A 26,640-nucleotide genomic window follows, 5' to 3' on the forward strand; every position below is an offset into this window, starting at 1 on the left:
GAACTGACGAGTTTCAGAAGAAAAGTCTTTGTTTCTGGTCATTTTGAGACTGTAATCAAACCCACAAATGCTGATGCTCCAGATACTCAAGTAGTCTTAAGAAGGCCAGTTTTATTGCTTCTTTAAATCAGCACAACAGTTTTCAGCTGTGCTAACATAATTGCAAAAGGGTTTTCTAATGATCAATTAGTCTTTTAAAATGATACACTTGGATTAGCTAACACAATGTGCCATTGGAACACAGGAGTGATGGTTGCTGATAATGGGCCTCTGTACGCCTATGTAGATATTCCATAAAACATCTGCCATTTCCAGCTCTTTTGCTAGTTCTGCATTAGGTTTTAAATCCCAGAAAGTCCTCAGTTTGGGTTTACTACAACTATGTAAAACAGACCAAGGCAGAATCAAAGCTACCAAGCTACCCTGTGATCTGTGAATATCACAAGTGGTATTAGTCGTATGTACCGTTTACACTGTCCAACAAAATGCTTACTTGCAGGTTCCTTCTCGACAATGCAACAACAATAATAAATAATAAAAGATAAGAATACAAACATAAAGTAAATGGCTCAGTAGAATATAATAAACATTTTAGCACACATATAATACGGGAAGGCACAATTTAAGTGTTGAAATTGTTGAGTATTTAGCAATAATAATAAGTGTCTGGTAGCAACAGTTCTGATGTGTGTTTACCCCGAACGTGTGTGTGTGTGTGTGTGTGTGTGTGTGTGTGTGTGTGTGTGTGTGTGTGTGTGTGTGTGTGTGTGTGTGTGTGTGTGTGTGTGTGTGTGTGTGTGTGTGGATGAGTGTACAGTACCAGTAAAAAGTTGACACACCTACTCATTCAAGAGTTTCTTTATTTTTACTATTTTCTATATTGTAGAATAGTGAATACATCAACACTATGAAATAACACACATGGAATCCTGTAGTAAACAAAAAAGTGTTAAATTAATCAAGATATATTTTATATTTGAGATTCTTCGAAGTAACCAGCATTTGCCTTGATGACAGCTTTGCACACTCTTGGCATTGTCTCAACCGGCTTCACCTGGAATGCTTTTCCAACAGTCTTGAAGGAGTTCCCACATATGCTGATGGCTGCTTTTCCTTCACTCTGCCGTCCAACTCATCCCAAATCATCTCAATTGGGTTGAGGTCGGGTGATTGTGGAGGCCAGGTCATCTGATGCAGCACTCCATCACTCTTCTTCTTGGTCAAATGATCCTTACAAGCCTGGAGATATGTTGGGTCATTATCCTGTTGAAAACAAATGACAGTCCCACTAAGCGCAAACCAAGTGGGATGGTGTATCGCTCCAGAATGCCATGGTAGCCATGTTGGTTAAGTGTGCCTTGAATTCTAAATAAATCACTGACAGTGTCACCAGCAAATCAGCAATGCCTGATTCACACAGTCTCCTCTGAACAGTTGAGATGTGTCTGTTACTTGAACTCTGTGAAGCATTTATTTGTGCTGCAATTTCTAAGGCTGGTGTTTTTTTAATGGTTTTTGCATCTGCACTTGAAGAAACTTTCAAAGTTCTTGAAATTTTCCGGATTGACTGACCTTCATTCCTGAAAGTAGTGATGGACTGTTGTTTCGCTTTGCTTATTTGAGCTGTTCTTGGTCTTTTACCAAATAGGGCTATATTCTGAATACCACCCCGACCATGTCACAACAAACCTGATTGGGTCATACACATTAAGAAGGAAAGAAATTCCATAAATTAACTTTTAACAAGGCACACCTCTTAATTGAAATTCATTCCAGGTGACTACCTCATGAAGCTGGTTGAGAGAATGCCAAGAATGGTACAAATGGCGCAAACAGAGAGGGCTGCCGTGCTTCTAGCTCTTAGGAAACTTTGCAGTATTTTGTTATTTCTTACATTATTAGCCCATAAGTTTTTTGTGTTATTACATACAGCCTGGAAGAACTATTAGATATCAGAGTGGTGGTAACTCACCAGCATTACCAGCATTATGACCAGGAATACAACTTTCCCAAATCCGGATCCTTCATTCGTACCTCCCAGGGCAATTGAACTGATTCCAGAGGCCGATCCAAAACATTGCCGGCGGAGGAGAGGTACTCGGAGTGGTCTTCTAGTCCGACTTAGGAGGTGCGCACACCACCCACCGCTTCCGAGTATATTACTCGCTAGTGTTCAGTCTCTGGATAATAAAGTTGACGAGATCAGGGGGGGGATTTCCTTCCAGAGAGACATCAGGGATTGAAACATACTCTGTTTCATAGAAACATACTGTCTGAGTCCGTAATAGTTAATAGTTCATACCTCTCTGGGAAGAAGAAGAGCAGGGGTATATATGCTTCATGATTAACTACTTATGGTGTGATTGTGATAACATACAGGAACTCAAGTCCTCTTTTTCACCTGACCTAGAATACCTCACAATCAAATGACAACCATATTACCTCCCATGAGAATTCTCTTCGGCCATAGTCACACCCATGAGTATTCCCCCTCAAGCCGATACCACGACGGCCCTCAAAGAACTTCACTGGACTTTATGCAAACTGGAAACCACATATCCTAACGCAGCGTTTATTGTAGCTGGGGATTTTAACAAAGTAAATTTTAGGGAAAAAACACTGCCGAAGTTCAATCAACATATTGACTGTAGTACTCGCGCTTCTAAAACACTCGACCACTGCTACTCCAACTTCCGGGATGCCTACACGGCCCTCCCCAGCCCTCCCTTTGGCAAATCTGATCACGACTCCATTTTGCTCCTCCCTTCCTATAGGCAGAAACTCAAACTGGAGATACCCGTACTAAGGACTATTCAACGCTGGTCTGACCAATCGGATTCTACGCTTCAAGATTGTTTTGATCACACCGACTAGGATACGTTCCGGATAGCCTCCGAGAATAATATTGATGAATACACTGATACAGTGACTGAGTTTTCTAGGAAGTGTATAGGGGATGTTGTACCCACTGTGACTATTAAAACCCATCCTAACAAGAAACCGCGGATAGATGGCAGGATTCGTGCAAAACTGAAAGCGCGAACCATCACATTTAACCATGGCACGATGACTAGGGAAATGGCTGAATACAAACAGTGTAGTTATTCCCTCCGTAAAACAATCAAACAGGCATAACATCAGTATAGAGACAAAGTGGAGTCGCAATTCAACGGCTCAGACACGAGACATTTGTTGTAGGGTCTACAGACCATCACGGACTACAAAGGGAAAAGCAGCCTTGTCGTGAACACCGACGTCTTGCTTCTGGACAAGCTAAAAACCTTCTTCGCCCGCTTTGAGGATAACAGTGCCACCGATGCTGCCCGCTATCAAGGACTGTGGGCTCTCCTTCTCTGTTGGTGACGTAAGACATTTAAGGGTGTTAACCCTCGCAAAGCTGCTGGCTCAGACGGCATCTCTAGCCAAGTTCTCAGAGCATGCGCACACCAGCTGGCTGGAGAAGTGGAGAAGATAGAAAGCTTCAAGTTCCTCGGCGTTCACAGCACTGACAAACTGAAATGGTCCACCCACACAGACAGTGTGGTGAAGTAGGCGTAACATAGTTTTGATGTCTTCACTATTATTCTACAAATGTCGACAATAGTACAAATAAAGAAAAACCCTGGAATGAGTAGGTGTCCAAACTGTGGGTGTGTGCGTGCATGAGTGAGTGCATGTGTGCTAAGGTGTGGAGAGTCAGTGCAGGTGGTCAGTCCAGCTCAAGTGTTCAGTAGTCTGATGGCTTGCAGATAGAATCTGTCTCTGAGCCTGTTGGTATCAGACCTCATGCTCCGATACCGTCTGCCCGACAGTAAGGGAGTGAACCGCTCGTGGCTGGGGTCAGAGGGGACATCAGAAGGGACAGAGGAGAGACATCAGGCAGCAAATTTTGTGTGCATCCCAAATGGTACGCTTGTAACTGGTTGTCAAAGAGTTTAACAGGTTCTCCAAACTGAAATAAACTCAACACAGACAGATAGTGGCTGCATCCCTAATGGCACCCTATTCCCTATATCAGGGATCATCAACTAGATTCAGCCGCAAGACAATTTTTTGGGGAGCGAATGGTCTGGGGGGTTGGAAAATACAGTAATTACAAACAATTTATAGACTGCAAATTGACCGCAAGAAGCCCAAACAGATTATTTGACAAAAACATAATTTCAATCCTTGCCTACATTTGTATACAATCACATGTCTCTTTTCGTGGGAATACTTGGGAACAGATTTTCAAAATTATAATCACTTGGAGCAGATTTCCTGGTGTTTTTACGGTATTTTATGTATAAAAAAAAGTTTATATTTTTATATATATATACAGTGCCTTCGGAAAGTATTCAGACCCCTTGACTTTTTTTCACATTTTGTTACGTTACAGCCTTATTCTAAAATTGATTGAATAAATTAAGTCCTCAACAATCTACAAACAATAACCCATAATGACAAAGCAAAAACAGGTTTTTAGAAATGTTTGCAAATGTATACAAAATTTAAAACAGAAATACCTTATTTACATAAGTATTCAGACCCTTTGCTATGACACTCGAAATTGAACTCAGGTGCATCCTGTTTCCATTGATCATCCTTGAGATGTTTCTACAACTTGATTAGAGTCAACCTGTGGTAAATTGATTGGACGTGATTTGGAAAGGCACACACCAGTCTTGAAAGGTTCCACACTTGACACTGCATGTCAGAGCAAACACCAAACCATGAGGTCGAAGGAATTGTCCGTTGAGCGCCGAGACTGGATTGTGTCAAAGCACAGATCTGGGGAAAGGTACCAAAACATTTCTTCAGCACTGAAGGTTCCCAAGAACACAGTGGCCTCCATCATTCTTAAATGGAAGAAGTTTGGAACCACTAAGACTCTTCCTAGAGCTGGCCGCCTAGCCAAATTGAGCCATTGGGGGAGAAGGGCCTTGGTGACCAAGAATGGTCACTGACAGAGCTCCAGAGTTCCTTAGTGGAGATGGGAGAACCTTCTAGAAGGACAACCATCTCTGCAGCACTACACCAATCAGGCCTTTATGGTAGAGTGGCCAGACGGAAGCCACTCCTCAGTGAAAGGAACATGTCAGCCTGCTTGGAGTTTGTCAAAAGGCATCTAAAGACTCTCAGACCATGAGAAACCAGATTCTCTGGTCTGAACCAAAATGTAACTATTTTTCCTGACTGCCAAGCATCACGTTTGGAGGAAACCTGGCACCATCCCTACAGTAAAGCATGGGGATGGCAGAATCATGCTCTGGGGATATTTGTCAGTGGCAGGGAATGGGAGACTAGTCAGGATTGAGGCAAAGATTAATGGAGCAAAGTACAGAGAGATCCTTGATGAAAACCTGCTCCAGAGTTCTCAGGACATCAGACTGTGGTGAAGGTTCACCTTCTAACAGGACAACAACCCTAAGCACACAGCCAAGAAAATGCAGGAGTGGCTTCGGGACAAGTCTCTGAATGTCCTTGAGTGGCCCAGCTAGAGCCCGGACTAGAACCCTGATCGAACATCTCTGGCGAGACCTGAAAATAGCTGTGCAGCAACGCTCCCCATGCAACCTGACAGAACTTGAGAGGATCTGCAGAGAAGAATGGCAGAAACTCCCCAAATACAGCTGTGCCAAGCTTGTAGCGTCATACCCAAAAAGACTTAAGGCTGTAATCGATGCCAAAGATGCTTCAACAAAGTACTAAGTAAAGGGTCTGAATACTTATGTAATAAATTAGCAAACATTTCTCTAAACCTGTTTTAGCTTTGTCATTATGGGTTATTGGGTGTAGATTGATGAGGAAAAAAAATATTGAAACAATTTTAAAATAAGGCTGTAAGCTAACAAAATGTGGAAAAAGTCAAGGGGTATGAATACTTTCCGAAGGCACTGTATATCTCAGTACAGGAAAGATTGTTTTAGTTTTATGTCCCTATATAAAAAATAACATTGCCTTTGGAAAGTTTCCAGACCACTTTACTTTTTCCACATTTTGTTAGGTTACAGCCTTTTTCAAAAATGTATAATATAAAAAAATCCCTGACCAAGGCCCTTCTCCCCCAACTGCTCAGTTTGAATGCACTGTATATTTATATTTTGTATATACAGTTGAAGTCGGAAGTTTAGCTTAGCGAAATACATTTAAACTCAGTTTTTCACAATTCCTGTCATTTAATCCTAGTAAAAGGTCCCTGTCTTAGGTCAGTTAGGATCAGCACTTTATTTTAAGAATGTTAAATGTCAGAATAATAGAGAGAATGATTTATTTCAGCTTTTATTTCTTTCATCACATTCCCAGTGGGTCAGAAGTTTACATACACTCAATTAGTATTTGGTAGCATTGCATTTAATTTGTTTAACTTGGGTCAAACATTTCGGGTATCCTTCCACAAGCTTCCCACAATAAGTTGGGTGAATTTTGGCCCATTCCTCCTGACAGAGCTGGTGTAACTGAGTCAGGTTTGTTGACCTCCTTGCTCGCACACGCTTTTTTCAGTTCTGCCCACAAATTTTGAGGTCAGGGCTTTGTGATGGCCACTCCAATACCTTGACTTTGTTGCCCTTAAGCCATTTTGCCACAACTTTGGAAGTATGCTTGGGGTCATTGTACATTTGGAAGACCCATTTGTGACCAAGCTTTAACTTCCTGACTGATGTCTTGAGATGTGGCTTCAATATATCCACATAATTTTGCTACCTCATGATGCCATCTATTTTGTGAAGTGCACCAGTCCCTCCTGCAGCAAAGCACCCCCACAAAGCACCCCCGCAAGCCTCCCCCTTTTTACTTCAAAAATAACGATGGTCAAAATGGCCAAACTGTTCTATTTTTGTTTCATCACACCAGAGGACATTTCTCCAAAAAGTACAATCTTCGTCCCCATTTGCAGTTGCAAACCATAGTCTGTTTTTTTATGGCAGTTTTGGAGCAGTGGCTTCTTCCTTGCTGAGCGGCCTTTCAGGTTATGTCGATATAGGACTCGTTTTACTGTGGATATAGATGCTTTTGTACCTGTTTCCTCCAGCATCTTCACAAGGTCCTTTTCTGTTTTTCTGGGATTGATTTGAACTTTTTGCACCAAAGTACGTTCATCTCTAGGAGACAGAACGCGTCTCCTTGAGCGGTATGACGGCTGCGTGGTCCCATGGTGTTTATACTTGCGTACTATTGTTTCTACAGATGAATGTGGTACCTTCAGGCGTTTGGAAATTGCTCCCAAAGATGAAGCAGACTTGTGGAGGTCTACTATTTTTTTTCTGAGATCTTGGCTGATTTCTTTTGATTTTCCGATGATGTCAAGCAAAGAGGCATTGAGTTTGAAGATAGGCCTTGAAATACATCCACAGGTACACCTCCAATTGACTCAAATGATGTCAATTAGCCTATCAGAAGCTTCTGAAGCCATGATATAATTTTCGGGAATTTTCCTAGCAGTTTAAAGGCACAGTCAAGTTAGTGTATGTAAACTTCTGACCCACTGGAATTGTGATGCAGTGAATTATAAGTGAAATAATCTGTCTGTAAACAATTGTTGGAAAAATTACTTGTGTCATGCGCAAAGTAGATGTCCTAACCGACTTGCCAAAATCATAGTTTGTTAACAAAAAATTTGTGGAGTGGTTGTAAAACGAGTTAATGACTCCAACCTAAGTGTCTGTAAACTTCCGACTTCAACTGTATAGCTATAATAATCTCCAAGGATAATCAAATAAGAGTGAGTCTGAAAAAAGTGTGGGTTGTATTTCAACATAGTGCTGATAACACGAATGAGCCTATTTCCGATGAATTTTGTCAATTTAGTCAATTATTGGAAGAAGTAGCAGAAAAAACATGGGTGACCCCTCATCAACTAGTTGGGTACACCCCAGGAGATTTAAAGCCATCAGTGTCTTGACTCTCATGAAAACAGTGTTCTATGTTCTACGTCTACTAATAGGCTAATCTTTTGTCACATGGAAAGCCAAAGTATATACAATAATAATAAGTCACATAAGCAAAATACTTACACTTGGCCTATGCCAAATGTCTAAATACATCCTTAAGAATTTAATTTGTTTTAGAGATAAACTTAAAATATACTAAAACACAACCATTCCCCTCCTCTTAATACACAGGCATGCAAGAAGAGATGAAAGATGGAAAAGAGGGTTAGGATGGAGGGGATTTGGTGATACTGATCTGCCTACTGTAAGTTCTTGTCACGCCCTGACCTTAGAGCCTTTTTATTTCTCTATTTGGTTAGATCAGGGTGTGATGTGGGTGGGCATTCTAGTTTGTCTGTTTCTTCGTTGGCCGGGTATGGTTCCCAATCAGAGGCAGCTGTCTATCGTTGTCTCTGATTGGGAATCATACTTAGGCAGCCTTTTTCCCACCTGTGTTTGTAGGTAATTATTTATTTTCTGTGTGTGTTTGTGTGCGCCACACTTGCGTCACGTTCGGTTTCTGTTTACCTGTTTTTTGTGTGAAGGTTTGACTTTATTAAAGATGTGGAATTTCAAGCTGCGCCTTGGCTCATCTATGACAGGGAGTTTGAAGACAGCGAGCGTGACAATTCTAGTATTCTCTGTGGAGTATGGTGGATTTCAATGAAACACTAACAATGTTACAAACTAAAATCTCCTTCTCTCCTTTCTAAATAATCTAGATTACGAGCAGACAGTATCGCTAAAAAGCCAATTATTCCAATGCCTCGCTGACTAATGACAAAACAGGTGAAATAGTTCTGCACGAATGAAAACTGTACCTCTCTCTCATCCTCTTCACCTGTGTTAAATAAGAAGCACTGAGTCATCTTGGAGGAGACAAAGAAAAAGGAAAAGATTATAAAAGCTTCAACAAAACATTTGGAAACAAAACAGCTACCCGGCCTAATACATAGTCCATTGTGAATTAGCATACAGTACAATATAGTGGAGGCCTTATGTTCCAGTGATGCCTGAGAGCGTTTTCCTTATTTTGGCATTGCAATGAACTGTGATGTAAAGGTATGAGGAAGGTGACTTATTTCTTTGAAATGCTGCCAAAAGGATGATCAATCGCTTTTCATCTTCCACCAAAAACTAGACCATATAGATCACTTTCGGAGACGATTTATAGTACAGTATACCTACAGTAGGCATAAGTACCAGACCAGCCCTTTGTTATGCTTCAGTAAGCTCAAATAGCACAAACTGGTCTGGTGCCAGGCTATCTAGCCAACTCATTGTCGCTCATTGTAACACCAAACAATGTTTACCATGACAATACAATAAGGAGTTGGGAAGGGGGCAAAAACAGACTGGTGCCCAGGCTAAAGCTATTGGATCAGATGAGAGCAATTTAGACAGGACGGGATTTGATGAGCCTTGAAGGCTCTGGAATCTATTTGTGTTTCTCAGAAGACTTAATCCTATTATGTCAATCGATACATCCCACAGAGGTCTAGGAAGGGCTGACTACTGTTGCTTGGTGGATAGTCTCTGTGAGGTAACTTTCTAAGGAAAGACAAACAAAACAGGCCTCTCTAAACTCTGTGACTCAGTTAATAAGTATGGAATCTTCCACGGGGTGAATAGACAGTTGTATTGTGTCTGCTTTGCCTTCAATCCAATTTAACTGAATTATGCCTATTTCAAAGTCACATGCCATTAACGGTCATACGATTTAAAACATATTTGCTGAGTGGTGTCTGTTGTCAAGTAGTTTAGGAAATCTCAGACCATGGCAACATGATGGAACATTGGTAACATTGTGGGAGGCAACTGGTCTGTCTAAGGTAGGGATGGGCAACTTTGATGGGGGTGGGGGCCACTAAAAAATCTAAACTCATCATGAGGGGCCACAGTGACTCGTGGGTCTGTGTACCCACTCCCACATGCAGTCAGAGCCATCCCTAGCCTTTTGGGGGTCCCTAAGTGAAAGTTTGTTAGGGGGGCCCTCCCACCTTGCGATCAAAACATTTTTAGCGGTCCCCCTCTTGATGGCGGAGAGAAAAGTTTTAGGGCTGCCAGTTGCCCATCCCTGGTCTAGAGAGACTAGTTGTGAAGGGCACAGTTTGTGAGCAGAACAGGATACTCGGCTAAGCCGCTAAGGTGCCCTTATGAGATGGAGCTATATTATTTTTTAATTCTGATCAGACATACTTACATAAAAACGTTAGGATTTGGGCTTTCACTGTTAACCTTCCTACAAACACCAACCTTTCACCTACAAGCTAATAACACTCTGAATGAACAGCTGGGAATAATAGGCTACAGAACAAAAAGAGAACAACTTTGCAGATAAATAGGGAATTTCAAGTGAGGGAAGCTAGGATTTTTGACTAAAGAGGGGATGGGAGCAGCATGGGATCGGTTGCCCGGGCGATGTCCTCCGTAGAGAAGAGCAAAGCAGGGCATGGGATGGTAGCATGGGGGAAAGGCTCAACCTCAGGCATCTAGAAGACACTACTTACTCAAAGTTTCTCTTCTTATTGCTTGGCTTTCTCCTGCTAGTCATTATGCCTATATTAAAGCATACATTTTGGCCAACGTCAAGTGAGGAAACTGCTATAGTCTTCCTGTAATGTGTCCCGAAAATATGACATCATAATCCCTGACAGCAGCATTATGATGCACACAAATGTCTAATACACGCACTGAATATATAGAATAAAAGGCTCAAGCCCACAGTTGCTGAGTTGTTGATGCTGAACTGACAGTTACTTGACACACTATCGCTCTCGACGTAAACATTATGCTACCCGCCTCTCAGAAAATCTCAGAGATTTCTATGATATTGTTGAACGACGTGATCGCATGCTCCTGCTACATTCACCATAGCAGGCCACCAGTGTCATGAGAAACAGGACATCATCTCAAGTTCTACGTTATCCCTTAGCACTGTCAAATTGCACGGAAACGTGACTTAGACTACAAGAACACAAGTCACAGCTTTCCTATTTCATAACGACGGCGACCATGAACCTTTTACATTGTAGGTCTGCAGTGAAATCAATGTGGCATCTTGATTACCCTTTTCCATGTTTTCTATAATGGCATTCAAATCCATGTTTATTATTATTATGTTCCCGGTCCACCCGTACTGTGTGTTTAGTACCGGGCTTTACCGATAGCTGTATGCAGATATGACTCGGTGTTATCTTTCCTCCTCCACTCTGGTCCGTGGAACCAAAAAATTGGGTTTAAGAGTAGCGAAGGATTGCAAGTTTACCCCAAAGGGGTTCTAACTGGAAGGAGTGCATTGTAGGTGCTATGTAATGTTTTGCTCCTCTCTTCAGTGTGATCTTGCTAGTGGTTCTTCACCATGTTTGGCATGCTGCTCTTTCAAGGGGAGAGGTACCCTGAAATCACCTTTGTCAGTTCGCACTCAGCATATATTGTGGAGACTGGATAAGGGTTATGTTTTTTAGCTTAGGCCGTTAAGCCTATTTTGAAACGTTTTAGCTAGCTTATTTTAGTTGAATGGCCGTGGCTGTCAGGATTTTCAGAAGATTGACTTGATGACAAACTATTTTTTTATTTTATTTCTACTTTATATAAGCTTTGTTTAACCAGGAAGTCAAAGGTCACAATAACTCTTTCCCAATGGAGAACTGCCCAAGAAGGGCAGCTCAGTAAAAACACCTAGATCATTCAAAACAAGTACAGTGCATAGTGTGGGGGGCCGCGATGGCTCGCGGGTCTGTGTACCCACATCTATACCTACACATGTAGTCAGAGCTGGCCCCGGATCATCTGAACTGTGTACAGTACTTGCACTTTTTCCAAAACACAAGGGAATTCTAAAAGTGTGAATTCTACTGTATGCGTGCCAGTCACACAGTGGCTACTTCCTTCCAGAGAATGTTTGAAGAGCTACACAAGGACAGGATCAACCAGGTATTTGTTTACATATAAAGATAGAGATAGATACTGTACTTATATGTACTGTAGTATATTGTATATGTCTAAAAGAATCAAAAATATGTTTTTACATCTCTACCACAATATGTATTTCTTACAATCTGTGCAGTGAGCTGACTGTCAGTCTAACAGCAATCGTACTTTCATCATTTGCCTTTGTGCTTGCACTTCCTGGAAGAAATAATAGGACTAATTATATAATAGACAAACAAACCTGAAAAGATACTTTCAAGTAAATGTCACAGCCTATTCAATTCGTTGTTTATGTTGTTGTTGTAGCATCCTCCACTGCCTGAATACCAATCTAAGTTCCTGCAGAAGGTTCAGTTTATCATCAGTCAGCATTATGTCATTGTGGTGGGGAATGCAGTGGCCCTGGCCAACGATGTCAGCATCTGTCTGAGTTCTCAATGTCACAAGCTCACAGTGTTACAATACTGTAGTAAGTAGCCTTTACAATCGTACCCGTATACGGGTCGAAAAGGGCAAATTTGGGCACTGATAAACGGCTAAATTGGAACGCAGAGGCTGTACAGTAACATGCTATACATGGTGTCAGAGCTCTAGCTGAGCGGTTCACAGCACTCTATGGGTTTTGACTGACAGCCGTTCTGAACTTGAGCTCCTCGCATGACAAGAAGTTGCCCTCATCCCTTCCGCTAATTGGGTAACTTTAGCCAATTTTTTGTTGTCTGAGTTCGGGAAATTTTATAAATTAAGAGGACTCTATGTATTTCGAAAGACGAGACGTTGAGGGTTATAATAAAATACCGCTTTGTTGTCGTACAAGCAAGCCAAACTCCCGTCCCAATGTGCACTGTGCACCATCATAAAACTCAGGTCATATAGTGTCAACGTTTATGGTCACTATGCTTGCTGTACATTTACATGATGGGTTGTTCTGAACAGAATGAACCCATGTGTGTCTATTGTGAATTATACAACGGGTGGGTCTAATCCTGAATGTTGATAGGTTAAAACTGCAGTCCAGCCAGGGTCTATTCCACAAGTTACCACCGGCTAAATCTTTGATGTTAAAATGCCTATTAACTATGTTCCATTTGATTACACAACCCACTGTCTCATCAGCCAAGCACTTTATTTAACCAGGCAAGTCAGTTAAGAACAAATTCTGATTTACAATGACGGCCTAGGAACAGTGGGTTAACTGCCTTGTTCAGGGGCAGAACAACATATTTTTACCTTGTCAGCTCAGGGATTTGATCTACCAACCTTTCGGCTACTGGCCCAACACTCTACCCACTAGGCTACAGTGGAAAATTTATCGCCACTATAAAAAGCATCTAGACATTATCTCACATTTCTTTTAGACTAATATTACATTTTCAACAGGGAAGATTTGTATAAACCTTGCTGTCTGTCTCTCCGACATTTGCAACATTGATTCAGTATTCATAATCGATCTCCAGCTGTCCCATAGTAATGCACGTGTTGGGAATCGGGACGAGACAGACAGGCGGGCAGCGTTTCTCAGCCAGTTGAAATCATAGATCAGCTGGCATCAATTGTATGGATATATACAAAGAAATTTCAATTGAAAAAAGGTCAATTGAAACGAAGTGTAGCTAGTTTGCTGTCTTTCCAGCTTCAGTTTGAAGTGATTGTGTTACTGTAGCTGTGTTGTCGGCTAGCTACTCTGAACAACAGTGTTCAGACGAGAGAGCACATGTTCTATGCCAGGCGAAATCGCGACCTCATTAGCTCATTGTTAAGGACGTATCCACATAAATGTCACTACAAAAACAGCTTAAACACATGCAAATGAAGCTACTGTTGTTATTCTGTCTGCACTGCTTGACTTGACTGTAAGTTAGCCGTAGTTGGCTAGCTAGCAAGCAAGGGATAAGAACGTTGCCAGACAGTATAGCATGGAACATGTGGAACTAATGACTGGGTCGCGTCCATAGATACAGAACAAAAAGACTAAATGACTGGGTCGCGACTCTGGCAACCGAACCAATAGAACAAACGACCACCCGGATTTGGTAGCAACCCTAGATTTGTGTCGGGACTATATTTCATGAAATAGTATGAATAAATTCATCACAATAAAGTTTTTAATGAAAATATGTAAATCATTATTTGAATATGTTGGTAACCCGTTATAATGCCCTCAAAGCCGGTGTTTGGAGGATATATTGGCACAGTTTGCCGGCCGGAGACGAACAACACCCTTGTCAATATATCCTCCAAACACCGGCTTTGAGGGCAAGATCACTTAAAGAAAATGTTCAGCGGCACACACGCTTGAATGCGCTCATGACTCTTATTTAACGCGGACCAAAATTATGCTCTGTTTCCCTGAATTGCATTCTGAAAGCCTAACACTGTAATATCGTATTTTATAACTTAGCTAGTCATGTTGGCAATAGAACAGACTTTCAAATGATGCCCACCTAACTCAGACTGCGATTTATAATGGACCTTTTTTTGAATTGCGTAAACAGCAACTGTAATTGTGTGATGGCGGGGATGCAAGGTTGTGTTCCAAACAAAACAACTACAAGTGTGCTTTGCTCTAGTCCCTCAATGGCACAGCTAGAAGAGCCAAAAATAAAACACTGCATAGTTGAAGACCTCTGAGTCATAGAAGTGCATTGAAATGACTAGGAACTGTGCACACTTTGGACAGGTGTGTGGCCTCTCACTCAAACCCTTGTAATTTTGTTGTCTTATGTTGCACATACCATATAGGCCAATTCCCATGAGTTTTAAGCGCTAATTTATTTGTTTGTGTTTCTGCTTGATCCTCACGGAATATTCACTAGTCTGTAATCCAAGTTGATAAGCTCCTTTTCACCATTGTTTGGAAACAAAGTTCATCAGTTTGGATTCCAGTCTACTTATTTACAGTAATATAGGTACTTGGGTGAATGCACAGATACTTTGTTCACTATGTATTTATACTGAGGGGTGCAGTTGCCTAGTGGTTAGAGTGTTGGGCCAGTAACCGAAAGGTTGCTAGATCGAATCCCCAAGCTGTTAAGGTAAACACCTGTCATTCTGCCCCTGAACAAGACAGTTAACCCACTGTTCCTGGGCAATCATTGTAAATAAGAATTTGTTCTTATTAACTGACTTGCCTAGTTAAATAAAGGTAAAAAAAATAAACTGAAAGTAATGTAAGTTCTTAAAAGTAGGGACCTCTTGCACTTTAATCAAGAAGCATACCCTTAAACCAACAAGCCTATAGTAAGGTTAAACAACCAAGAGTTTAAATTATACTGCCTGACACGTGTATGTGGAATTCCTCTCAGGCCATGCTGTTGCATGCTCAGTAAAACCGCTCAGAGACTGCCATCTAGTGGTTCCTATAAGCACTGCACAAACATCGTCAGATATTGAAAAGGCCAGGTCACATTTCATGCATTTCGTTCAGCAAAGTGTCCCATGAGGGAGGTTTAGGTGTAGTTCTGATACAACAAAAAAAGCATGTACTGTACAGTATATTCATTTAACTTTCATCGGTATTCCTCAAGATTGTGGAGGACGGGAGGACTAGTAGGCAATTCAAGACCATTTTATGTGGTACAAGGACAGTATTAACTTCACCTACTCCGTTTCTCACATAAGTGATTAATTTAGGTGTAGCTGGTGTGGGTCATGCATGTCTATGCCTCCATGAGATTGATAGATGTTACATTTCCCTCTGCTATCAAGACGATCGACTGTTTCTTCGTCCTCTACTACCTGCTGGAGATGGTGCTGAAGATGGTTCCATTTGGCTGGAAAGGATGTGTGTCCTAATAGTGGAAGTAACATATTTGATGGCACTCTCACAGTTCTTCTTCTGGCAAGTTGCAGTTCAATTACAATGTCAGTGAGGATAATAGAGTTGAAGATTCTATCTAAATGTATGTATATTACTCTCACACAAATCAAAGTCACTTGTTGACATTGTAAGTTATATTACATACTCATTGGATGTTTTATCTCTTTTTTTATGAAAGGGTCTACAGATATCCATATTTGCTACTTACAGGCCACCATTTTATTATAATATTTTGTTTGTATTCTTCTTTTGGTGGTAGATCAGCTTTAATAATGCAGATTGTAGCTTCCATAAATATAATTGTCTGCGTAAGTTCCAATCCCCCATTATATATTTTTGTAAATATAAACTCAGCAAAAAAAGAAACGTCCTCTCACTGTCAACTGCGTTTATTTTCAGCAAGCTTAACATGTGTAAATATTTGCATGAACATAACAAGATTCAACAGCTGAGACATAAACTGAACAAGTTCCACAGACAGGTGACTAACAGAAATGGAATAATGTGTCCCTGAACAAAGGGGGGGGACAAAAGTAACAGTCAGTATCTGGTGTGGCCACCAGCTGCTTTAAGTACTGCAGTGCATCTCCTCCTTGTGTACTGCACCAGATGTGCAAGTTATTGCTGTGAGTTGTTACCCCATTCTTCCACCAAGGCACCTGCAAGTTCCTGGACATTTCTGGGGGGAATGGCCCTAGCACTCACCCTCCAATCCAACAGGTTCCAGACATGCTCAATGGGATTAAGATCCGGGCTCTTCGCTGGCCATGGCAGAACACTGACATTCCTGTCTTGCAGGAAATCACGCACAGAACGAGCAGTATGGCTGGTGGCATTGTCATGCTAGAGGGTCATGTCAGTATGAGCCTGCAGGAAGGGTACCACATGAGGGAGGAGGATGTCTTCCCTGTAGCGATCAACGTTGAGATTGTTGTCATTTCAGGCAATCTCAGTCCGATGATGCTGTGACACACCGCCCCAGACCATGACGGACCCTCCACCTCCAAATCGATCCTGCTCCAGAGTACAGGCCTCGGTGTAATGCTCACACTTTTTGCCAGTCCTGTCTGCCAGTCCTGTATTAAAAATGTAAAACTGCAAAAGTCTGGGTAGCCATTTGATTAGCTGTTCGGGAGTCTTATGGCTTGGGGGCAAAAGCTGTTAAGAAGCCTCTGGGACCTAGACTAGGCGCTCCGGTACCGCTTGCCGTGCGGTAGCAGAGAGAACAGTCTATGACTAGGGTGGCTGGAGTCTTTGGCAATTTTTAGGGCCTTCCTCTGACACTGCCTGGTATAGAGGTCCTGGATGGCAGGAAGCTTGGATGATGCCAGGTTTCCACCAGATGTTGGTTTTCAGGGCCAACATCTTGGTTTCATCAGACCAGAGAATCTTGTTTCTTTAGGTGCCTTTTGGCAAACTCCAAATGGGCTTTCATGTGCCTTTTACTGAGGAGTGGCTTCTGTCTGGCCACTACCATAGAGGCATGATTGGTGGAGTGTTGCAGAGATGGTTGTCCTTCTGGACATATAGTTATTTAAAAATATATATAAAAAAATCTGCTTATCATAATTTCCACAATTGACAAATACCATGCATATTAATGCAGACAGTTAATGTGTACAATTGTTACCTATAACCAGGATTGCCATTACCAAAATTACATTTTTGGCAAGTAATTATTATTATAGCAAACAATTATTGTGATTCATCCTATATTGTCCCTAACGTCATTACCCCATAGCAAAGATCTGGGATACATATACACACACACATACTCATCATACACACGCAACCACTTTCCCCCACAAACAACCACAAGGTCAGATGTTCACCAGTTGTTCCATCCCCGAGCCCAACTCAAGAAAGCACTTCATGTGCGAATGCATATACAGTTGCAACTGTTTGAGATGGCATGCAAAATTTTGCAAAATGGGGAGATTTTATTAACCGGTGTCAAGTCCCAGCTGATGGAGATCAGATACACCCCCTTCCCCTGAAACAAATACACACTGGTCCCCCTTTGTGACCATTTCCCCCAAGCATCTATGTGCAGTCAGATGTTTGATTATTTTGTTCCACCAGGGCCACAATAATTTGACCCCTCTCTGATTGTCCGAGTGTTGCCAGCACTGCCACTACCTGGGTGGGGGTACCTCACCGGGAATCCCCACTGGCTAGGTACAAGGTCATCAAGGTTCTCATTAGCAGCTTTGAGAAATTCCTTGTATATTATGCTCACCCATCAGGGGGCTTTGGCTTTGTAGTACCAACTCTGCCAGGCAGGCTCAGAATCTTGAGGGGGCGGTGCTGCTTTAGTGGGTCTCTGACTGCATTTATCTTCCTGTTTTGGCTGTGTATAGGCTACTTACAGTAGGCCCAGAAAACAGATAAAGCCTTCTCCTTAGTGTATGGGTCGCTCAGGTGGGGTGTAAAATGTATATCCCATATCACAAAATTGGAAGCTCTCTCTCAAAACCCCAACACAAAATTGAAAGCTCCCTCTCAAAACCCCTGCTCGCAGACACACATGGGCTCTGGGATTTGCAACCATTTTCCTTTTTCACTCACTTAACTCCACACTTTTCCAAACACAAAAACACACACCCCATCTTACATCACTATACACCCGCACATACCTACATACTGTGCCTTCTATGTCCTCTGTTTGCTGTGTTTTCATCCCTACCATGTTGTGTTCCACTTCCATATATTTAGTATTTAGCTAATTATCATTTCTTCTAGTGCTGTCTTATCTATTCATAAAATACTATAAATAGAAAGTCGAATACAAATTATTTTACAACTTGAATATAGGGTAGTTGTAGTTTATTTCTTTACAGGCTACCATTTTCCTATTGTTTCCTAATTTTTCTCACCACTTTATCAGTGACTTTTCAATTACTAAAATAATCACATTAACCAAATATAAGCAACCTTTTCCACCAAAATATGGGCTCGTCCGGGATTTGAACCCGGGACCTCTCGCACCCTAAGCGAGAATCATACCCCTAGACCAACGAGCCATCATTGGAATTCTTGTCCTACAGTTAAACTGTCGTCTCTTCCTCCTCCTCATAGGTCTGTGTGTTAATTTCCAGAGTATGTGATGTGGCAAGTTTTTTCTGAGTACAGTTCTATGTTAGACTGCCCTCTGGTGGTAGTCACAAACACTGTTTTGGAAGTTTTACATACATTGTCAGATTTGCAAACAAAACCTTTGTGACTGACATGTTTATGAAGAACTGTAGGCTTGCCTGTTATCGTTTGTATTGTGGAAATTGAGGACTATGCATGACTATAGTGTTACAGGTAAACATAGAATTTTCACAGTGCCTGACAGATAAGAGAATTTATATAAAGTAGACTTGCCAGTTGTTGACAGTCCTTATCATACTATAGTTAAGCAATCATGCCCGAGGAGGTGTGGTATTTGGCCAATATACCACGGCTAAGGGCTGTTCTTAGTACAACACAACGTGGAGTGCCAGGACACAGCCATTAGCCACCAACAAACCAGAATGGGAAATCCCACCTCATACGTAAACTTCTCCTCGTTCTCATAGGCTCTACATATTCACAAACTGAATAGAGGCAATTTATTTCCTCAAAAAGAGGGCTCGTCCGGGATTTGAACCCGGGACCTCTCGCACCCAAAGCGAGAATCATACCCCTAGACCAACGAGCCTGTTGGAAAAATAGTACAGATAGAATTTAAATTCTGATCCCTTCCACACCTGTCACTGATGTCAAGTATGTGTGAAATCTGAGGTATGTCTTCAGTGAAACTGAATGTTTTTATTTATTTTATTTAACCTTTAATTAACTAGGCAAGTCACTTAAGAACAAGTTCTTATTTACAATGATGGCCTACCAAAAGGCAAAAGGCCTTCTGCGGGGACGTGGGCTGGGATTAAAAAATATATTTAAAAATATATTTTTAAATTAAGAAACAAAATATAGGACAAAAGTCACATCACGACAAGAGAGACAACACACCACTACATAAAAAGAGACCTAAGACAACAACATAGCTAGGCAGCAACACGTGACAACACAACATGGTAGCAACACAACATGACAACAACATGGTAGTATCACAACATGGCAGCAGCACAACATGGTAGCAGCACAAAACATGGTACAAACATTATTGGGCACAGACAACAGCACAAAGGGCAAGAAGGTAGAGACAACAATACATCATGCAAAGCAGCCACAACTGTCAGTAAGAGTGTCCATGATTGAGTCTTTGAATGAAGAGATTGAGATAAAACTGTCCCGTTTGAGTGTTTGTGCAGCTCGTTCCAGTCGTTAGCTGCAGCGAACTGAAAAGACGAGCGACCCAGAGATGTGTGTGCTTTGGGGACCTTTAACAGAATGTGACTGGCAGAACGGTTGTGGTATGTGGAGGATGAGGGCTGCAGTAGATATCTCAGATAGTAAGGCGTAAGAGGGTTTTATAAATAAGCATCAACCATTTGGGTCTTGCGACGGGTATACAGAGATGGCCAGCTTACAGAGGAGTATAGAGTGCAGTGATGTGTCCTATAAGGAGCATTGGTGGCAAATCTGATGACCGAATGGTAAAGAACATCTGGCCGCTCGAGAGAAGCCTTACCTGCCGATCTATCAATTACGTCTCCGTAATCTAGCATGGGTAGGATGGTCATCTGAATCAGGGTTAGTTTGGTAGTTGGGGTGAAAGAGAAGTGATTACGATAGAGGAAACCAAGTCTAGATTTAACTTCAGCCTGCAGCTTTAACAAAGCTATAGTGTCTTAAAACTTCTTAGGGCTAGGCCCCTTTTTTTCTCCATTTCCGCCTGAATGACATGCCCATAGCACCCTTTGCTATGAGACTCAAAATTGAGCTCAGGTGCATCCTGTTTCCATTGATCATGCTTGAGTTGTTTCTACAACATGATTGGAGTCCACCTGTGGTAAATTAATTTGATTGGACAACTTCTCCCCCTCAGGAGACTGACAAGATTTGGCATGGGTCCCCAGATCCTCAAAAAAGTTATACTGCTGCACTATCGAGAATATCCTGACTGGTTGCATCACCGCCTGGTATGGCAACTGCTCGGCATCTGACCGTAAAGCGCTACAGAGGGTAGTGCGTACGGCTCAGTACATCACTGGGACCAAGCTTCCTGCCATCCAGGACCTCTCTACTAGACTGTGTCAGAGGAAGACCCAAGAAATTGTCAAAGACTCCAGTCACCCATAGACTGTTCTCTCTGCTTCTGCACGGCATGCGGTACCGTAGCGCCAAGTCTAGGACCAAAAGGCTCTTTAACAGTTTCTAACCCCAAGCCATAAGGATGCTGAACAATTAATCAATTGGCCACCCGGATTATTTCCAATGACCCCCTTTTTTTTTTACACAGCTGCTACTCGCTGTTTATAATCTATGCATACTCACTTTACCTCTCTAACTACATGTACAAATTACCTCAACTCAACTGTACCCCCGCACATTGACTCAGTACTAGCAACCCCTGTATATAGACTCGTTACTGTTATTTTATTGTTACTTAAAAAACAATTTATTTTATTTTATTTAGTAAATATTTTCTTAACTATATTTCTTGAACTGCATTGTTGGTTAAGAGCTTGTAAGTAAGCATTTCACGGTATGGTCTACAACTGTTGTATTCGGCGCATGTGACAAATACCGTGGGCTCTGTCGCCTCAGCCGTACTGTCAATCTATCATATAACAACCTTTGTTATGTCATGATCATGAGAAATGTCACACCCTGATCTTTTTCACCTGTCTTGTGATTGTCTCCACCCCCTCCAGTTGTCGCTTATTTTCCCTGGTGTATTTATCCCTGTGTTCATTGTCTCTCTGTGCCAGTTCGTCTTGTATGTTTTTCAATTCAAACAGCGTTTTTCCCGTACTCCTTCTTCTATTCTCTTTTTGCTAGTCCTCCCGGTTTTAACCCTTGTCTGTTTTCTGGAGTCCGTATCCGCCTGCTTGACCAGTCTGCCTGCCCTGACCTAGAGCCTGTCTGCTACTCTGTACTTCCTGGACTCTGAACTGGTTTTGACCTTTTGCCTGTCCCTTTTGGATTGTTTAATAAATATCAAGACTCAAACCATCTGCCTCCCGTGTCTGCATCTAGGTCTTGCCTTGTATATATTATAAGAAAATGATCTTGTGATCTCAACAAAACAACTTTTTTTATGTCGTGATCATGAGATAAATAAATTGTGATCTCGACATAACGAGGGAATTGTTTTTTTATTCACATGTCCTCTCTGGACTTCCGTAGTAATCTGATTTTAATTTTTTTTTTTTTTTTTTAAGTAATCCGGTCTGATTACAGTTTCTTCATATTTGTTATTGGATTATGTAACCCCAATTACATGTAATCCATTACTACCCAACACTGGAAACACTGTAATTATGTTTCCTTTCAGGGTTCTTTTCTTCTGGCCGACAGGCCAATTCAATAATAGACCTAATGTCTGTCCTCAGTTTAAATTGCTGCATGCACCTGTCCTAGTCTGCATCTTAAATGACACCCTATTACATATACTGTATAGTGCACTACTTTTGACCAGAGCCCTATTCATGGAATAGTATGCCGTTTGGGACGCACATCCAGTCACCACACCCTTCTACCTGACTAAAAGAGTGGCTGCATGGTGGGGGCGGACCTTTAATCTGTGCCCTCTGACCCTCCAGCCCAGCCCTCAACACCTGTCTGCCAGGTGGACTTCTGTACCACAGCTGGTTCTGTGTGTGTGTGTTTATGTGTGAGAGGTTGATTAGCCTGCTGAGCGGGGAGGAGGTGGGTCTGCTACAGAAAAGGTGACTTTTTACTTGGTTGTGACTTGAGTGGGATTTATTTGTGTGATTCGAATGATTTATTCAAGGCAGTTTACAACACAGTATACAGTACATGTCAGTCACATAATCATTGAACCCTTAGAAGGACCTTAGCTTCCTGGGCACTGTTGTGCTAAGGCTGTGCATGTGTGCGTGAGTGTGTGCCACAGTCACATTACAAAGTGCCGCTCTGCTCTGGGGCTGTCCAGTTCAAAGAGATCTCATGACAGAACCTTCCGCCCGGCCTGCCTAGCCTAGTTCAGTTCACCTGTAGACAATTAACCTGTGGTTAAAGTGCAACGTGTGGGTGTCAAGGAAAGGTAGGCCTTGATAACATTAGATTGTTATCACCGCGTCTCCTCTGTATAAACCACAGGTCGATTTGCATAGAGGTGAGAGCAACCATGACTCGTGACTGTATCAGGGTCTGTGAGGTTTGTGGGGCCAAGGTGGAGGGTTGGTTCGGGCAAGACACCGGGGGTTGTGTTCAGATTAGGCCTACTGTAGGTGCTGTATTAAATGAATAAAGGCATTTTAGGTCAGTAGTGTTATGTTTGACACTCCTAAGAACTGAACACAATGTTGTTGTTGTTCGTTGAAAGGACATTAGAGATGTACGGTATAGTGATGGTGTGATGCTATAGGACAGCATGAGAGGTAACCACTGTCCATTAGATGTCCCTCTAGTCTACAGAAACACATCAAATCTCTGTTTTCACTGTAACATTCACTTTTTAACTAATTGATGTCCCTCTAGTCTACGGGAACACATCAAATCTCTGTTTTCACAGTAACATTCACGTTTTAACTGAGGCAGCTTAACTGAGTACAGTGTATGCACAATTGCACGTCAGTTGTGTGATAGTATTGTGACAGGTGCAAACAGACAAGTGAGACATTCCTATTTTGGTCCTAAATTTGATAGCCTTTGTCCTTTCGAAATAAGTCTTATTTCCCATCTGAATGTGATCAATTGTTAGAGCTGACTCTAAGAATCAAATAATTTATTGACTCTAAGAATGTCCTGTCTCTAAGAATGTCCTGTCTCTAAGAATCTAAGAATGTCCTGACTCTAAGAATCTAAGAATCTCCTGCCTATAATAATCTAAGAATCTCTAAGAATGCAATACTGCCTTCCCATAAGACATGACCACTTTAGGATGAAGGCCAGACATTCTTTCATTCACAGATAAGGTGATGGAGAGAGAGGGGCAGTGAGTTAGAGAGAGAGTTTATCAGAGCCATCTCACGCGGCAGTAATGCTTCGCCACATTGTAAATGCTTCTGCTCATGCAGCTAAAGTGACAGGAGGGTCACTCATACGGCATCTACAGTTTCCTGGTAATCACTAGAAGGAAGTTTTCAGAGTTTCCCACAGTGGCAGGACAATATACCCGGTCTTGGCTGAGTGGAACGTAGTTAGCTACCATCTCTTTCTCACCACACTCCCTCCCTGTCCTCTCTCTCAATTCGATTCAAGGGCTTTATTGGCATGGGAAACATATGTCAACATTGCCAAAGCAAGTGAAGTAAACAATACAAACAGCATACCATAATGTTCTGAATAATGGCCAAGTCTACCTCGCTCCCTATTCCACTGAACCGCTTAGGTGTAACTGTAACGATCGTCTGTGGTGGTAGAAGGATCGGACCAAAGCGTAGCGTGATAAGTGTTCATGTCTTTAATAAAAATCCAAGAACTGAACACAGGAACAAAAACAATAAACGATGATCAAACGAAACAGTACCGTGTGGCGACAAACACTGACACGGAAACAAACACCCACAAACTAAAAGTGAAACCCAGGCCACCTAAGTATGATTCTCAATCAGGGACAACGATTGACAGCTGCCTCTGATTGAGAATCATACCAGGCCGAACACAAAACCCCCACATAGAAAAACACACATAGACTGCCCACCCCAACTCAAGCCCTGACCATACTAAATAAAGACAAAACAAAGGAAATAAAGGTCAGAAACGTGACAGTAACAAACACAAGTCCAACATTTATCGGAAACTTTTAAACTACCTGTTCACTGCCCTCCAACTCTCCGGGGATGTGCAACTCAATCCTGGGCCTAACATCACCGAGCCAGCGATACTCACCGGAGTGGAAAGCAGTGGATGGCCTCGTCCACTGATCGTCGCCGCTGTGGAAGTGGGTGAGTGTTATGGTCCCATAGTTTCTCTCGACTCACCCGGCTCCAGGATAGATTTTGACTCTTCAAACATACCCAAGTCGCTATATGCAATCGCTGACTCTGCTTCTGGTACACAAGCTGTTTTAATTAGTTCCCCGCATCCAGTGCAGGCGGGAGGGATTGTTAATTGCGCTAACGAACTGCCCCTAATTAAAACGAAACAAAACAGCCTAAACCCAGCCGTCAGAAAACACAGAAAATGTAACTTTTTTCAATGTGTCAATCACTCTCGAGTCATCTGGGACCCACGAGCTAAGTCCAAGGGACTACTAGGGGGGCACTTGAACATTCGTAGTGTCATTCCAAAAAGTGATCAAATTCAACATCTACTCACAGACTCCAACCTTGAATTCCTCTGCCTCTCAGAGACATGGCTCCATAAAAACTCTCCATATGCTGCTTTGATTGTGCCTGGCTACAATGTTTCCAGGAGAGACAGGATTGAATGAAGTGTGAAGGGGGTGTGATGATTTACATTAAAGAACATATCTGATGTAAACAAATTGAGTGGTCATGTGATAATGAACTAGAATGTATTGGCCTGAACATTACACTGTCTCCCCAAATGTATTTTACCCTTATTGGAATGTATAGGCCACTTTCCACCAAAAGTGTGTTTTTTGATCATGTCACGATCGTGTGGCGGATTGACGGACCAAAATGCAGCTTTTGGAAAATAAGCCATCTTCTTTATTAAACACAACACGAAGATGAACACGACACAAAAACTCTATACAAAATAACAAAACGACCGTGAAGCTACAAACGTTGTGCACATACAAACATGCTACAAACGTTCTTACATAGACAATTACCCACAACCAATGAGAGCCTATGGCTACCCTAAATAAGGCTCCCAATCAGAGACAACCGAAATCAGCTGTCTCTAATTGGGAACTCATTCAGGTAACCATAGACTCTCCTAGATAACTAACCAACATAGACAACGCTAGACATCTACACTCAACACAAAACCATATACTACACCCCATAACCCCTTTACCAAATAAACACCCAAAACCAACAAAACATAAACATTCCCCATGTCACACCCTGACCTAACTAAAATAATAAAGAAAACAAAGAATAATAAGGCCAGGGCGTGACAGATCAGTTTAATAACATGCATAGGGAATGTGATTTTGGGAAAGAGGTCATCTTAATGGGAGATTTTAATATGAATTATGAAGACAAGTCTTGTTGGAAAACCCTCAAATGGATCACTAATACCTTTGACCTTACACAGCTAGTTAAAGGGCCAACCAGGGTGACTTGTTGCTCTAAAACACAGATTGATTTGGTGTTCAGTAATAAACCAGAGAGTGATTAAATCATTCAATATGGTTACTGGGCTATCTGATCATAATCTGACACTTACAGTCAGAAAGCTGTCTAAGAGCAGGTTTAACCTCTCTACTGTTAGAAAGCCGGATCAACTAAGAATACCTAAGAGTGAATTAAACTATTTTGAAAACGCAATTAAGGGAATTAACTGGAATGATCTCTTGTCCAATGCAGACGTGGAAGCTGATAGTCAAGTTTTTCTATCCACAATCCAGACTACAATAAAAGGTTTCCTAAAGAAAATCAAATCCAAACCTGGCCAAAAGAGCACTCTTCCTTGGCTAAATGGAGAAATCTGGAAATTGATGAAAGAACGAGATTATGCTCTAAAAATAGCCCCAAGATCCAAATTAGAGCATGACAGACGTAGGTTTACCATGTTGAGAAATACGGTGATGAAAGAAATCAGACAGGCCAAGGCAAACTTTTTTATTAACATAATTGGTGAAGCAAAGGGAAATTCTAAATTTATCTGGGAGAATCTAAAAAAGTTAACAGGGAAAGACCATAGTAACACTGCAAAAAGACTAGAAATCATGTTGAATAACAATCTAACACAGGATGCAGTCGAAATAGCAATAGCCTTCAA

The 26,640-nt window shown here is 41.8% G+C and overlaps 2 non-coding genes across 2 annotated transcripts; both read right to left on the bottom strand.

Annotated features, from left to right (window-relative positions):
* Positions 1-18,614: 18,614 nt before the first annotated feature.
* Positions 18,615-18,686, bottom strand: trnap-agg (transfer RNA proline (anticodon AGG)). Its single transcript has one exon. It is a non-coding gene; the product is annotated as a tRNA-Pro (tRNA).
* Positions 18,687-19,276: 590 nt separating this feature from the next.
* On the bottom strand, positions 19,277-19,348 carry trnap-ugg (transfer RNA proline (anticodon UGG)). Its single transcript has one exon. It is a non-coding gene; the product is annotated as a tRNA-Pro (tRNA).
* Between the last annotated feature and the right edge of the window lie 7,292 nt (positions 19,349-26,640).

The sequence above is a fragment of the Salvelinus fontinalis genome, chromosome 12 (assembly GCF_029448725.1).
Source record: "Salvelinus fontinalis isolate EN_2023a chromosome 12, ASM2944872v1, whole genome shotgun sequence".
In the NCBI taxonomy this organism is placed as follows: Eukaryota; Metazoa; Chordata; class Actinopteri; order Salmoniformes; family Salmonidae; genus Salvelinus; species Salvelinus fontinalis.